Source organism: Onychomys torridus, chromosome 2 (genome assembly GCF_903995425.1).
Source record: "Onychomys torridus chromosome 2, mOncTor1.1, whole genome shotgun sequence".
Lineage (NCBI taxonomy): Eukaryota > Metazoa > Chordata > Mammalia > Rodentia > Cricetidae > Onychomys > Onychomys torridus.
Window position 1 is genome coordinate 30,927,853 of NC_050444.1, and position 16,737 is coordinate 30,944,589.

General features: G+C 35.3%; 1 long non-coding RNA gene across 2 annotated transcripts in view; it reads right to left on the reverse strand.

Annotated features, from left to right (window-relative positions):
• LOC118577330 overlaps positions 1-16,027 on the reverse strand; it is a 61,034-nt gene extending 45,007 nt beyond the window's left edge. For both annotated transcript variants that reach the window (XR_004944191.1, XR_004944190.1), the window contains exons 1-3: positions 15,828-16,027; positions 14,906-15,680; positions 14,085-14,171 (exon numbers count right to left, since the gene is read on the reverse strand). This is a non-coding gene — a long non-coding RNA (uncharacterized LOC118577330). The remainder of the gene's footprint in view (positions 1-14,084; positions 14,172-14,905; positions 15,681-15,827) is intronic.
• Between the last annotated feature and the right edge of the window lie 710 nt (positions 16,028-16,737).

The window sequence follows — 16,737 nt, forward strand, 5'->3', positions numbered from 1 at the left end:
TTTGAGGACCCCTTTCATCAAAATAGGTGTGTAGCTGAAGTTTTCCTATATCCTTCCCTATCTACAGCTGCTCAGACCCAAGTAAACACACAGATGCTTGTATTAATTAAAACTGCTCGGCCATTAGCTCAGGCTTACTACTGACTAGCTCTTACACTTAAACTCAGTCCATTTCTGTTAATCTATATGTCGCCACATTTTCTGTGGCTTTATTTGTGTGCCATTACATGCTGCTCCCTGAACGGCAGACTGCCATCTTCTAACTCAGTCTTTCTCTTCCCAGAATTCTCCTCTTCTGCTGGCCCCACCTATACTTCCTGCCTGGCTATTGGCCAATCAACATTTTATTAAACCAGTGTAAAAGGGCATTATCCCAGAGCATAGCTGATGTTTACCTGTTAGCTGTTATTATTACTATTATTATTATTATTATTATTATTATTAAATTTTCCAGTTGTGATTAAATTATTAGTTCTCAAATTTGAAATCCCATAGAATTATGAAATAATATGATATGCCTGCTATAAAATAGCTAACATTTTAGTTGAAAAGAAAATTGTACCCTCTTCCACAAAAACACGTCACAAAGTCATTTTAACATAAAGGATAAAAAAAAAGTTTATGAGGCTTTGCTAAATAACTCCTTTATAATGTATTTTTCATTTCACCATGGATTAATGGGAATTATAAAACAAAACCAGCCTGGGAGAGTTTTTGCTTTAAATGTAATTTGCTGTGGCTATCACTCTGTGTAAATAAAATGCTGATTGGCCAGTAGCCAGGCAGGAAGTATAGGCAGGACAAGCAGAGAAGAGAATTCTGGGAAGTGGAAGGCTGAGAAGAGAGACACTGCCAGCCGCCACAATGACAAGGAAGATGTAAGGTACTGGTAAGCCACAAGCCACGTGGCAACTTATAGACTAATAGAAATGGGCTAAATATAAGAGTAAGAGCTAGACAATGGTAGGCCTGAGCTAATGGCCAAGCAGTTTAAATAATGTGTCTATGTGTTTATTTTATAAGTGGGTTGTTGGACCAACAGGGCTTGGTGGGGGCTGGAGAAAAGGTCTTCAGCTACAAATGGTGCCCAATGTGTTGGCAGGAGTTTCCACCTGAAACCTGAGGAAAAATAATCTAAAACAGAGCTAAAAACAGCTTCCTAGTTGTCTCTCTCAAGTTAGTGGCACCTGCAGGTTTGAGATACTATGGCAGGTTCCTGGCATATGTATCTGACCTGCAGTGTGGTGGGAATAAGGAGTCTACAAAGCAGCACTTTACTCTACTGCATGGTGGATTTACTTTTTAATTTATTTATTTTTATTTATTATATTTGTGTTTTAATTTTATACATCAGCCATGGGTTCCCCTGTCCTCCCCCCTCCCGCCCCCACCCCCAACTTTCCCCCAGCCCCTCTCCTCCATTCCCATCTCCTCCAGGGCCAAGACTCCCCTGGGGATTCATAAAAGCACAGGGACAAATGGCCAAACGAATGGAAGCACATGAATTATGAACCAAAGGCTGTGGATCTCCCCAGCTGGATCAGGCCCTCTGGATAAGTGAGACAACTGAATAGCTTGAACTGTTTGGGAGGCACCCAGGCTGTGGGACCAGGACCTGTCCTTAGTGCATGAGCTGGCTGTTTGGAACCTTGGGCTTACACAGGGACACTTTGCTCAGCCTGGAAGGAGGGGACCGGACCTACATGGTAGATTTAGCCTTTGCTAGTTTAAAAAAAAAATGTGGGCTATTTACTGCTTTGATAGAACTGCTTCTTGATAGTTGATTGTACACATGGCTCCAGACACAGCTGGTGGTAAACTGTACCACCACCACTTTGGGAACCTGAGGTGGGCAGAGCCAGCAGCCACAGAGGCGTTAAAGTCTTACAAAGATGGTTATTACACAGAGAATCTGGTTTGTGTTGTCTTTGGGGTTTTTAACTACAAAAAAGATTTGATCATAAAAGCAGTTGAGTTAAACAAATATGTAAATTTTAAAGGTACCTGGACTTCAAAATTTGGATATAAGGATATGTTGCTTTGGAAAAGAGTCTCTGCTTTTGTTTCCACAGAAAACCAGATGCTATGGATTTGTTCCAGATTAAGATACATCAGGTTTGACCAGCCAAGACTCCCTGAAAGGTCTCCAATGACACCATGGCCCAGATGATCCAACAAGGCAACTGGTTCAAAAGATATACACTCACGGACTACTCCATAATCCTAAAATTTTCTTTATGTCCCTATAAGATACAGCGCCCCCCTCCAGCAGGAAGTAGTAAGAAAAACTATGCCCAAATTCCTAAATATATCACACTGGCTTTGGAGATGGAATTGGCTCACTCCTTCTCTAAACCCAGGCATATTGTTAAAAAAAAAAAAAAAAAAAAAAAAAAAAAAGGTTCAGAGATTCCTATGTCCCAAATCAGTAAGAGATTCTTATGTCCCAAATCTGAAGAGCCCTCTGGTGTGGGACAGAGAAAACCAATATTTTTTATTTAAATCAGGTTGATTATAAATATGTTCTCTTTCTAAAAAAGAAAAGGGGATATGACATAGATATAATAGGATGAAAGGGTAGATTAATGAACTTACTTTTAAGAAAAATAACTTGTTTAAAATGTTTAACATTGGTATAACAAACTTAAAGTTAATTTTGTTATACTGTATATATATTTCTACTCTTGTTGGAGGTATTATGTTTATGCAACTCATTTAGATTGTAATGGATAATTAAGAAACACACATCAATTAGTCTTCTATGATAGTCAAACTTATAGTCATGTTAAGGTTTCTAAGTATACATAGATATATTTTAGATAGACAGGTAATCTTCAAACACTTCAAAGGTCTACAGAATATGGCATTTAAAATATTTTTAAAATTTAGACTTTCTGTACAGTGAGACATTTCTGCTCCTGGCAACACCGATTTACTTCAGAGAGGAGGATGGGCATTGAAGACACTTCATATGGAGTTTATCTTCACCTTGGCAAATATAGTCATTTGGGCAAGAAAATGTTCTTGCCTGGACTGCTTGATCAACTGGACATACAGGACCCATAGAAAGGCGACCACTCCACTTTACTTGACAAAATAGTCCTTCAGGTTCCTGCTTCGCAGAAGAAACTGCCAGAGATTCTACACAACACTCAGAGAAGTGACCGAGAGACTCTAGCCCTGTGGGCTAAAGACAAATGCCCCAACTTTACAAAGGAACATTAGGTGACTGTCCAGGCTGCCAGCTGTCTCTGTCTACCCTGCAAGACTCCCGAAAGTTGCTTGCATCCTTCTCCTGGTTCTCAGGTAATATTATATCCTTCTGAGGTCTTTGATGTGGTTGAAGCCTAGATAGTTATAATTTTCTCATTTATGATAAAAGATAAGTTAGATATAAAACCTTAAACTCACAAATATAAGATAGATAGGATATCTTCTTTAATATTGTAACTGTAATTCTTGCTTGATAATTGTTTTACTATCTGTAATTTTACTATGTGAAAGTTAACCTTCCTTTTTTAACAAAAAAGAAAAGGGAAAGTGCTGTGGATATCACTCTGTATAAATAAAATGCTGATTGGCCAGTAGCCAGGCAGGAAGTATGGGTGGGACAAGTAGAGAAGAGAATTCTGGGAGGTGGAAGCCTGAAAGGAGAGACACTGCCAGCCGCCACAATGACAAGGAAGATGTAAGGTACTGGTAAGCCAGGAGCCACATGGCAACTTATAGACTAATAGAAATGAGCTAAATATAAGAGTAAGAGCTAGACAATGGTAGGCCTGAGCTAATGGCCAAGCAGTTTAAATAATGTAAGTGTCTATGTGTTTATTTTATAAGTGGGTTGTTGGACTAACAGGGCTTGGTGGGGGCTGGAGAGAAGGTCTCCAGCTACAGTAATTATTTAGGAGGTATAAGTACTTGCACACTGATGGTAGTGTACAATAGCACTGAGCTCATAGTCCAAAAACCCATTGTGGTCACAAACACCAATCAAAATGACTTTGGTTAATAACTAATATGCAATGATTATTTAACTAAGGCCAATTATAAGGGAACACAAGTGTTCAAATGTAGTTTAGGAAGTGACTTTATACAGGTACAAAGAGTAATCATTGCCATTTTATGAAATTCTGAGTATTACCAGGAATGTAGTCAATGCATTAAAACATCAACCTGGTCAGTCTATGTTTCACAGCTTAAAAAACACTGAGGAACTTGAGCTATTATTGCACAAGCAACTGAAGGACCTAAAATAAAATGGAAATATTAAATAAAAGATATAGAATGTAATATTTTTAACAGTAAAATAATGTAGTGGGGATTGCTTTATCTACTCCTTTCAAATAAAGTGTAGGTTGTTTGCTGAGATGAATAGAAGAGCTTTTGTTGTTGGTGGTGGTTTTCTGGTTTGTTTTGTTTCCTTTTTTTTTTTTTTTTTTGCGTTTGATGGGAGTTTAGATTGACTGGACTTTAATCTTCAAAGAGGTTAAGCTCTCTGATACTATTGACCCAGCTGTCTACCAGACTACTGGATATATCCTTTATGGAGACACACAGGCAGGCTGCTAGGACATATGTAATGATTAAAGAGTGAACATATGCAGTGTGTGTCAGCACATGCCTGTAATCCCATCACTCAGCCAACCCATGAGTTTGAGGCCATCCTAGGTTACACAGTGAGTTCCAAGTCCACACAAGCTACAGAGTAAAACCTTGTCTCATACCATACTCCCCACACCAAGTCTCACACATACCAGTGTGTGGAAGAAGCATTGCTTGTTTCATAGTCCTTCAGCGTATCTACAGGGACAATGACAGGAAAACACAATACAGCGAGATAAGACATTCTTTAAAGTGCTATGGAGATTATGTCAGATATAGAAAAGTAGCTGAAGCAGGTAGAACAGTAGAGTAAGTTTATGAGGATGTTTGAAAGCTGTGAGCACCAGGGGCAAGGACAAGAAGGAATAAAATTGAGAACTGACTGACAATTAAAGGATAAGTGTGTTTACTAATCAGTGGAACAGGCAATGGAATTTACTTGTTTTTAACACAGTAGTGCAATAATATACTGAAATCTAATTTGGAAACTTGGTGATACATATATGTGAGCTAAATTTAAATCTAATTAATTAATTATGTTTTGTGGTAATGGAGGTAGAATCTAAGGCCTCATGCTAGGTAAGTTCATTATCACTGAGTTGTATCCCCCCTTCTCCCTAATCATTAACATCTTAAATACAGATACTTTAATCTGTAACAATTTCTTATGTTTATCCAAGTCCAAAATATTATTTAAAATTTATTTTAAAAGTTTTTTATTATAAATAGCAGTGAATTTTACTTTAACGGCAATAAAAATCTGAGCACATACAAATATCTTAATGGCTGACATTGACTGAATAATACAACCTTTTACCTCTCATTGAGTCAGCAAATAATCCTATGGCATTTTGTCTGGCAATTCTGCCAGCAAAAGCTTGTGGCTGTTTGTCCCAAATGAACACACTCATCACTTACAATGTGAAATGGCCTTTCTTCAGTTTTTTAGCACATAAGCCCTAACAGTAAGCTAATACTATGCTAATTTTGATTTTCTTGATTAGAATACCAAAATTTTGCATACAAATCTATAAATCATTATTTTACATTACTAAACTATCTTCCAGTTTAACAGTGGTATACTTTTGTTAAAAATTGTCAACCTAGGCAGAAGTGAATTGGAGTTTTCTTCCAAGTGTGCAGTTGTTAGTCTTGACACATTCATTTTAAAATATTTAAATCAAATGTGTGTATATCCTTATACACATAAGAGCATGCAATGTGCATTCTGTATCTTGTTTTAGCCCTAGTATATCTAGAAATCACTCTATGTAACTTCATCATATATCTGTAATGTAGATAAACAGGTACATATCATCATTATTTGTTGCACTGTATTATGTTTTGTTGCTGCATGATAATTTGTTTAAACAATGCCCTAATAATAACCATCAAATCATTAATGGCTTCTATCATTGTTTATTTTGTTATGTCCACATACATATGCATATCTTTTAAATAATGACTATAAAATGGTTTATATTAACAATTTCCATTTACCATGACCCCACATTGTTCTATAGTGAAGATTACATTTTCATTAGTCTTCTCTCCAACTTTTGATTGCTTACTTAAGCAGTCAATTTTCATTCTTCAACATGTGGATTAAGCTGTGTTGGACACAGAACAGTAAGTTGGTCATGAAGATGCTGCCCAATATCTGTCAGTAATCTAGAGACGCCTTGATTTACTATTTCCATAGAGATTTCCAAAAAGACAAATCACTTGTTATGACTGGTAAAATTTGCATTTAGCAAACTCTGATTTCAATGCATGTACTGTTTTAAAAACACATTCTCAGTAGTAATAGGATGCATTGGGTTTCATTATTGGAAAGAAATGGGATAAATGTTTTCTATTACATAGCAAATATTACAATTGTGTGAAATCCAGGCATCTATAAAAAGGGCTTAAGTGCTTGTAATTAGCTGTCCCATGATGGATTAAATGAACATATTTCTGCATAGGCTAATAGTAGTGATTCCACTTGTGGCTCTGAAAATCTCATTTCTATGATTTCAATTATTGTGAAATTAAAAAAATAAACATAACAACTTGCTTCCCTCCTTTTCCTCTTAACAATTTTGTTTCTTGTTAGTATTTTATGGTACTTCACCCTTAGGAGAAAGAGTCAAGTTCTATACACTCAAATATTATCACAGCTTAAAAATTTAAAAAGTTCAGGGGGTTGGGGATTTAGCTCAGTGGTAGAGTGCTTGCCTAGAAAGTGCAAGGCCCTAGGTTCGATCCTCAGCTCCACATTACAAAAAAAATAAATGAATAAGTTTTTGTTTAGTGAAAATAAATAGGTTTTTAACATGCTTATTAAATTTCATAATTAAAGAGTCTTATTCAGTGGATAAAAGCAGGTATTTCCAAAAAGTGTCATATGTAAATTTAGACAATGAGTTTGGTTTTCAAAGCTCTCAGTATAAAATATGAAGTAAGACTGGTATGGATAGAGAACTTAGTGTTTTTAAAAAATGTAAGTTAAGAATGCTAAGAAGGAGGTGTATCAAAATCAAAATGTTAAAGAAGAGGTATATATCAAAATTCTATAACGTTAAAATCAAAAGTGAAATCAGAGATCATATATAAGTTTCTGTCATTAAATTAATAAGAAAATAAAATCTTCATATTGTTTCTTTGAGTTACGCAGCTAATTTGGCATCAGAACTAAAATATGTACCATTAGGAAGTGATGTAATTATATCTTAACTAGAAATTATTAAAGCAATTTTTAGAGTAAAATATCTTATGCAAGAACCCTGATATATTTTAGAAATTATTTATTAAACTTTAGTTCCTTGTGCTTTTATACCACCTAAAAATTATATGATTCCTTTTTGGTCAGTAAAGTTGCAGCTGATTTCTCGGAGGTTAGGTCTCAAGACTTAATTGAAATGGTCATTGTGAAGGTTGAAATAACTAGACCATGAAATGGTCAGTGAAAAATTTGGATAATAAAATGAAATCAGCTATCAATCAATACAGCAGTCAAGGAAACTAACTAAGCATGTTGGTAGACAGCCTAAAAATGTAGGGCAGTTTGAGATTGTGATGAAACGGATGTAAAAGGAGACCCCATGCCAAAGTATTTGGGGTGGAGATGCGATTTATACATATGTATATGCTGTTCTAAAAGCACTTAAGTAGAAACTTGCTAAGAAGTTTATGTCACACGACTTGTTCATTATTCTTAAACCAGAGACAGGTATAAAAGAGATGTGCTGAATCGCTACAGTTAAATGAGACCAGTGAACATCAGCAAACCTGGAGATAAATCTGGATTCTGTCATTTACTGCTATTGTGACCTTGGAAAACTTGTTAGATCTGCTGCAACTTGCCCTGATACAAAAACAGAGGCAGCGCATTGGATTTGGAAATGATTAAACTATGTAAACATTCTACCTACCTACCTACCTACCTATCTATCTATCTATCTATCTATCTATCTATCTATCTATCTATCTAATCTATCTTTTTATTTATCTATCTATCATCTATCTATAGCTATAAATCAAGATATGTGCTACAAGAACATTATCAATATTCTTAGCAGAATTCACATAATGATTTGTCAAATGATGTAGAAATGCTAAGTGTTATTTATTATGATTCTAGTTCTTTACTGAATATGAAATATCAGGGGGATCAGACTGTACTTTACCCTCCTGTAAGTTAATGAGTCTCAATTCATGGCCCCAGACCTTTAGCAAATACTGCCATTCTTTCACATAATCCTTAAGGTCAAACTATTTTTATAGTGATACTTTTATTAGCTATTCTTATTATTATTCAGCAGAAATTTGCATCCAGTGCAGAAAGCATGAAAGTCTGTCTCTAAACCTGAAGGAAGCAAGCACACAGAACTCCCAGAAACCAATTCCTCATATTTAGAAAACATGATATATTTGTGCACACCCATACACACGTCTTTGATCAATGAAGCAATAAATTATGCAATGGCTTTTGTTACATTTTTTCTTAGTTGACTGACTGTATGTTAAAATAAAAAGTATTCATAAATTTGGTGGGTTTTTTTGCTAAAACAAGAAGTATTCATAATTTTTTAAAAAATTGGTAAAATACAGATTATTACTGTGCTGTTAAAGTAATGCAGTTCTTTAAGCTTTAAGGATTAAGCTTCAGCTGAAATGGTCTATGCTGTAGAGTGACCCATTTGTACATCTGGAATAACAAATGTATCAAAGGGAATGGAGCAGAGATTGCCAATGTTTAAAGACATATCTGATAAGAGAACACCATTAGTTAATATGACTGTCTTTCTCTTTCACCCTGTACAATAAAATGTGTAGAATTTGGGAGATGTACATGATTCAGAGAGCCAATATTTCCACAAGACTAATTTCTGATGCCCTGAAATTATGCATGAGTGAAGGATCTATTGAAATGCAGGATCAATAATAGATTTTTTAATCAAAAGGGAAATTGATTTGGCTTCAAATTCCATGATGCATCTAACTTTTACAAAACTGCTACTGGTTGTCATTTGATGTAATATCAAAATCATGTATATCAGATATATCAAAACAATGTATATCAAAATCAATTAACTGGAAGAATTGACTAAAATATCCCTTCATTTTCCAATTACATATCTGTAGCCAAATTAGATTTTCATCCTAATCTAAATTATATATTTCAAGACTTAATTTAACAATAGATTGGAGCTCAGTGTCTTATAATTAAGGTATATATTTAAGAAATCAATACATTTGTAGTAAAATAATATTTTTCATATTTTGATAATATAATTATTTTAAAATATTACACTATTTGTATTGGTATACCTATTCAGGAAATATCTCTAATTGCCTTTTGAATTCTACAATGCAATGTTCCTTATTTGTCCATGATAGTTGACAGAATGCCTGAATGCAAGATTTTTGTTTATTTCTAAATGGGTTTCCCCATTGTGTACTTTGACACAGCTTCTATAACCATGCGCCAGGCACAGAGTAGAGGCTCAGTGACACAGAGTTGGAAGAATAATTGAATGGATCATTAAAAAGGTGTTCAACTGATCTCATAGCCACTGAGATGAAGGTGATGGTTGCTGGTATTTTCACTGTTTGAAATGGATGTGTAAAGCACAATGTAATGAAGATGGTCTGTTTATTTTAGATGGTGATTAAGCAATGAGGAACAAGGTTATTTGTTGAAGTGTAAAACTCTCAGTGGAGAGAAAATTTTATTGATGCACACAGGGATCAACAGCATACCCAGAAGAAAGTAGGAGGTTATTTGAATGGTCTTTTAAAATTTAGGATAGGAAGCCCTTCCCATACTTCAGAATGTTAGAAAATTCAAAGACTCTGAGAAGCCTATACTCAGAATTTTGGGTTCTTCCTAAACATTTTTCTTTTCTTTTTCTTTTTTAAATTATTTTGAGACAGGGTTTCCCTGTGTTAGAGCCTCGCCTGGATCTTGCTCTGTAGACCAGGCTGGCCTCATACTCACAAAGATCCACCTGGCTCTGCCTCCAGAGTGCTGGGATTAAAGGCATACACCACCACTACCTGGCTAACATCTTTCTTTCCTTTAACTCCTGTGCTTAAAGTCTAACTTAAAATTTATTAACAATCTCCAAATATGTTTCAGAAAAAATAGAATGAAGAAAGAAAGAAAAGGAAACAAATTTTAGAAAATTTGTCATTTAGATTGACAAGTCATCAAAATGTTTCCTTGGGAAAGTGATGGTGCTTGTCTATTGACATAAGAATGTCCAGTGGATAAGAAAAGAGTCACACTGTAAATATTTTATTGAAAGACAATTTTAACCAAATTTGGGTGAGTATTTGGAGGAGAAAATGGATTGGGGGAGCATTGTGACCTTATGTCTGAAATACTTTGCAAGTAGTATGGCTTAATTTGAGAGTGACAGCTATTCTGAAATCAAATTAGAAAATTTTATTGTTGTCTTCTGGCTATCTGATCATATTTTAAGAAAGCCAGAGACTGTTGCTCTACAAAAAAAAAAACCTGTTTGAATTATTGTTAAAAAGTTTCCTAAGGTAACATCTGGCAACACAAAGTATATATCATTTACCCAGCACTTGCTTTTAAATAACTAATATTAAAAGTACTCAAGATAGAAAATCAAATGCACTATGGTTTCACTTAATCGTGTCATTTTAGATATCACAATCACATGATATTTTATGCCCCTCCTTCCTTCAACCAATCTTAGTAATTTTATCCAGTCTTAGAATGACCTGTCCTGGGAATCAGTTACAAAAGGAGGAGACTGAGTAGTAAATATAACAATTAAAATGATTTTAAATTGAGAAAAGAGAAATTCAAATGATACTCTGGGCTGATTTTTTCTTTGATCCAACCTTATTTGATCTCTGTATGTTTTTACTGCCTTTTCTATATTGCTCTTTTATCATCACTTCCTACATCAAATATCTATTCACATATAGCCAAAATGGTACATGTTCACAAATACATATGGTATTGAGGAATAAAGATATTTTCTATCATTAATTGAACTGATGTTATAAGCTGCTTATATTTCCTATGCAGAAAATTATTTAAACAGTTTTAAATCAGAGAGGGAAATATTTATGTTGACATTTAATATTTGTCATCTATCTGCCTACTATCTTCCCATCTGTTTATTTATCATACATACATTACCTGTTTATTATCTATTGTTTTCTTGTTATAGTTGACAGGGAACTATCACATATTTCTCTAATTTTAATCATAATTATAAAGAGTTCTTAAAAATACCCTTTATTGTTTCACTAGATGAAGATGAAGAAAATATGATCAACCCAGTGCTATTATTTCCTTCTTGATGGAAGTCAGTCTTAAGCTGACTTTGAAGGTTACATTCTAAAGGTCTATTACCTCTGAGGATTATAACACAAGTGTTACCATTTTGAGTGGCTCATGAGTAGTGAACAGTCTGAAGCCATCCTCCTATAAATGATCATTGAAATTGCTGTTAATTTTATATACAGTAACACTGAGTTTTCAGTATAATGAACTTAGGCTCTGCTATCCAAATCTATCCACAAGATTTCTTTTACTAGTTTTTGAGTGTAAGGTGCTTAGTTACAGTAGGGAAACCTGATAGCTATATGGAGTCTGAATGGTTATTAAAAATACTCAAAAGAAGAAATAGAATGAAGAAGAATTGGCCTGAATTTGTGCCTAGGCACTGTTTTCTTCTGCTTACTTATTCTCAACTTTGGAAGAGCAACTTTAACTTAAATATGTGCTTTAATTTTTTTTTGTCTTTAGTTTTGGGTTTATAATTTAGACCAGTAGTTCTCAACCTTTCTAATGCTGTGGGCCTTTTAATAAAGTTCCTCGTGTTGTGGTGGCCTCCAATCATAAAATTATTTTTTTTGCTATTTCATAACTGTAATTTTGATACTGTTATGAATCATAACATAAATAGTTGACATGTAGGATATCTAATATGTGACAGCAAAGGAGGTCATGACCCACAGGTTCAGATCCATTGGTTTAGTATATGTACACTTGCATTCCTACACAGAAAGATAAGGACATAATACATAAATGTACTTGACTTTCTCTGTGGATATTGAAAAAGCTACTATGATTTTAGAAAGAATTCTCACTCCTGCTATTCAGAAGGCAAATGAGACAATGGTGTAATCTTTCTTCCTGATAGAGATTCATCAGTGACTGATTCTCAAACCTGCATTGTAAGTACATACACAAGCGTAATCAACTGAATCATTAGCATTTATTACAGAAGACAGATTCAAATTGATGGGCAGGGCTGAAGAAATATGTAAGTATAAATCTGTTCCTCTCTAAATCCTATTTGAATATGTAATAAATGTGTATTTTCTTGAATTAAACTGTGGATATTCTTACTTTCTCTTTGAATCAGAGTGTTCCCAATCCCTTCTACATTAGTAAATAAGCCAGGTAAAGCATATTAAGTATATTAGATCTTTCATATAGATCTGATATATTTTGATAAAAAGAAGTATTGATATTTTGTTAGATATGCGATCCTATAGCCTTAGCTTGCACTGTGTTGTGATATTAATGGTTCTCTGTCATTGCAGCCTGATCTCATTAAGGCCCCCGGAGAAGAAGCCTGCTCAAATATTGTGTAGTTGGATTCATAATTACTATGTGGGCAACTTGATGACAATTTTCATACTTTCATAAAATAACATATATGAAATAATTTTTGCCACTTAGTGATGATAGTATAGTTTTCATGCATGCATGCTTTTATCAAGTATCAAATCATTTATTTTCACTAAAATAATAAGATTGTGGAATAAAAAGATATAATTTCTCCCAAACCCATGATTTATGTTTCCTTTCTATATTATAAACTAGTTATCTTATGAAAGATAACTAAAACCTACATTAGAATGTAATGTGTTGTGATAAATTAGTAAATGCACATAATACTAATATATACTATGAATGATTCCTAAAAATATTTTTAAAGGCTTAGGGAGTTTTGTGAACTTTTTTTTTTTCAGTCAAAATATTTGATGATTGTGTTTTCCATCCTACAAAAACATCTAATATCTTTTAGCACACATTCTCTTATTTTCCCACATATAATTGAATTTTGTCTGCACTTTAAGCAATAGTTACTTAAATCAGTAAAAAGTAATTAAAGTAATTTCTGCAAGGTGAAATTCCTCACCACATACCACAAATGAATCCCTTCATGATAAACACAGTCTGCAATTATCAGTTGCATTATGTATATTTTTGAAAATTGAATTCAAAAGAAAAGACATTGTTAAAATATCCTTAGATGTTTGCTGTAATACTGATCTCCTTAACATGTCTTATTTTTCCCCACAGTGATAGGTTTCTTCAGGGACAAGAAAAGGCCTGGTAAGAAGTGAAAGGTTGTTAATAGGTCATTGATTTAGATGCTGTTTACAAGATTCTGAAACAGTGGTATCATGTATGAAAAATGAAGTCATGCATAAATAGTACCAGTTATTCACTTGCTTGGAACCACACAGAGTGGACCATGGAAATTAAAATCTCCATTTTTTCACTCCATTATTATTTTGTAGTATAGATAGGACCTTGCAGGTCAAATTTCTAAACTGGTAAGTTTGCTAGAAGCAGCGATAATTATTCCTATTCTTCATTATTTAAGAAGCAAGTAAAACAAAGAATTATACAAGTCCATCTATGATTTACTGTAATAAGGCATTTAAAGTATTTCAAAAATGGCATGAGCAGGACAGTAAGGATGAATCGGAACGGCACAATTTAACCATCTGTGGAATAAAGAGTTGCCTTCATTCTCCTATGGTTTTGAGAGAATTTAAAAGACAAATTCCAACTTTTTAACATACAAAGAAAAATTCAAACATTAATTTATGTATGATGATTAATTATCCCACCACTTTCACTGCTTAAAAACCCTTCTCTGGTCTCTAGGCTCCAAAGTTAATGCTCCAGTCACAGGTCGTATGTGTACCTTCAACTAGAACATCTGCTATTGCTGGAAACTGACATCATGTACTGAAAGATGAAGGAGCCAATCCACTTCTTAAGAAGACTTCACCTGCCAAGACAGAAGAGGGGGAAGGGAGCAGGAGAGTGTACTTAGCCATTTCAAGAGCCACAATTTACCAGGGAAGCCTCTACTTAATATTCCGCTTGATCTGCCAAGTTTATAGCCTGGCAAATCTGAATACAAATGTCTATGCAAATGAGGATTCATTATTCTTACAAGGTCTTTGTGTTGAAGCTTAATGGAACTTGGTTCCTATGGTTGCTCAGGGAATGTAGACTGGGAGACAGAAACGATGAAAAGAAGAAAAACAGGACGGGAAATAACAGAAATGGAAGCAAGTGTTTAGCAGGCATCCAGATTGAAATGTGGGGATGTACAGGCACAAAGAACTGTCACTACAATCCCTTCTGGTTGCTGGTTGTAAGGTATTTATTTCTCCTCAGCAACAGAGGAGTTAACCAGTCAAGAACATTCAACCAAGAGAGAAAATACAACCGATCTCTTACTGATTATAGCACATTGTTCCCATTATAAAAACCAATTCTTCAAATTGTCAAAAATTTTACCATTCATTTATAATTATAGAGCTCATGGATTGGTGGAACCTACACATTCCGATCTCTAAGAAGACTGCAAATGCCAAATAGCACCCCACCCAACGATCCCCTTCCTTTCATTATGGGTATATTGCCAAATAATGCGGAATCAACATGTTAAAAAAGCTAAAATTAATAAACTACACATTGAAAAATCACAGCAGTTTACCACCATTCATTTATTACCATCACTCATTGCATGCAAAGGTTGCAAAAGCCCCAAGTTAGATGAAATCCTGAGAGCCTGCAGAATGATGATTATAGCTCATATGCCATAGTATATTGTCCCGATGAATCTTTTGCATGGTTAACTGTTGTTTACATATAAATACCTTCTCTGGAAATAAAAATGTTCGGAAGGGGACAGGAGCTGCAAAGCTTAACAGATAAGATGATCCCAAGATCATGCAGAAAGGCTTGCTTCTTCATCCATAAGTAAAGCACATTTGCATCCATTCAGTCAAATTAGCTCCATTAAAAAGGTGGTTATAATTAGCTCCTTTTCTGGTTCACGAGTGAAATTCTTGCATGCCTGCTGTTTTGATTAAATCCACCATTGTCTTCCAATAGCTAGTGCTAATTCTTCCAAGGAAATCTTCAGTTGAGGTGTTATATTATTCTGCATCTCCGTTAGTTGTCTAATTTACGCCACGTCCCTGCAGTGTTTCCTTAAGCCATCCTCTTTGTCTTGCCTTTGAAATTTACCAAATCTTACAAGAAATCAATACTTAATTGATTATTCACTTTTCTGCAGCTTCAAACAGCAAGCACACATAAGATCCTGGAGGAGTCCCCGATTTCCAATGCAGGAGGTTGCTTGGTGGCAGAGCTCTGCAAGTGTCCAACAGCAGGCATTCCATGGAGTGGTGTACTGGCGTGGCGTGCCAGCGTATGATAAAGAAAACGAAGATATTCTAACGAAGCAGGGAAACTTCCTAGATGATGCAGACTCGTCTTCAGGCTTTGAATAAAAGGCAGAAACAGGAACAATTGGATCCCAAATAACAATAATAATAATGATAATAATGATAATAATAATAATAATAATAATAATATCATCATCATCATCATTATTATTATTGCATTACTCCTTTTGCTTTTTGCTTACCCTTGTCTTCCTTCCCATGGCACTGATGTGGAATATCCCAAGTGCTACTGAAGTCAGAGAACTCCTGTCCAGAAGGGGGTGAGGCTGGCAGTGTACCTCTGGCATAGGATAAGGATGGCAGACACGTAACATTACGAAATGTAGGACAAATTCAAGCGAAAGTGAGGGAGAGGGAGAGACGGGGAGAGGGAGAGCTGGAGACAGATGGCGGATCTGGCTAGAAGCCAAAGCCAGTGAAATGAATTACATTGCTGAATAACTGTACACCATTGATTCTACCACTTGTTGCTGCATGATTTAAAAAAAAAAAAAAAAAAGCCCCAGTGTATGCTGGAATCCCTTTATTTGTCATGTGTGCAGCAGGCAACTTTCACACATAACTCAATAGTGACAAAGGCATGCCGATATGCTATCGTGGGTAGGTAGGTGCATAGGTGTGTGTGAATGAGGTTGCATGTGTGCGTGTGTGCTGAGAAAGCAACTGTGAGCCTGTGTGTCTATGTTAGTGGGGGAAGAAGAAAGCAACCTCTGCAATCCAGTCATTTTTGTTTAATGAAGAATGGAAGACTGACATTCAGAGATGTGGTTATGTGCCGCATATTAATGTGTGCTCGCTAGCCCTCCTCCCCCACTTAAAAAATGAGTGGCATAAGACTCAAGCCCTCTATAGATCAACCACGTGGGAGAAGCACCTCATGAGAGAACCTATCATCTCAAAACCTACAGACGTGGCACAAGGAATCCTGAGGAGAGGGCGTTGCTCTCTGAAGGGAGGAAGCAAAACAGGTGCTCGGGATAGGGTGTTTGGGTGTTTTCAAAAAGACAGTCAGTCTCAGCAGATTGTTCAATAAATGCCTCATACCCTGGATGAAGGGAGACATTATGGGATGCCCAGGGGGCTTTGGAAATC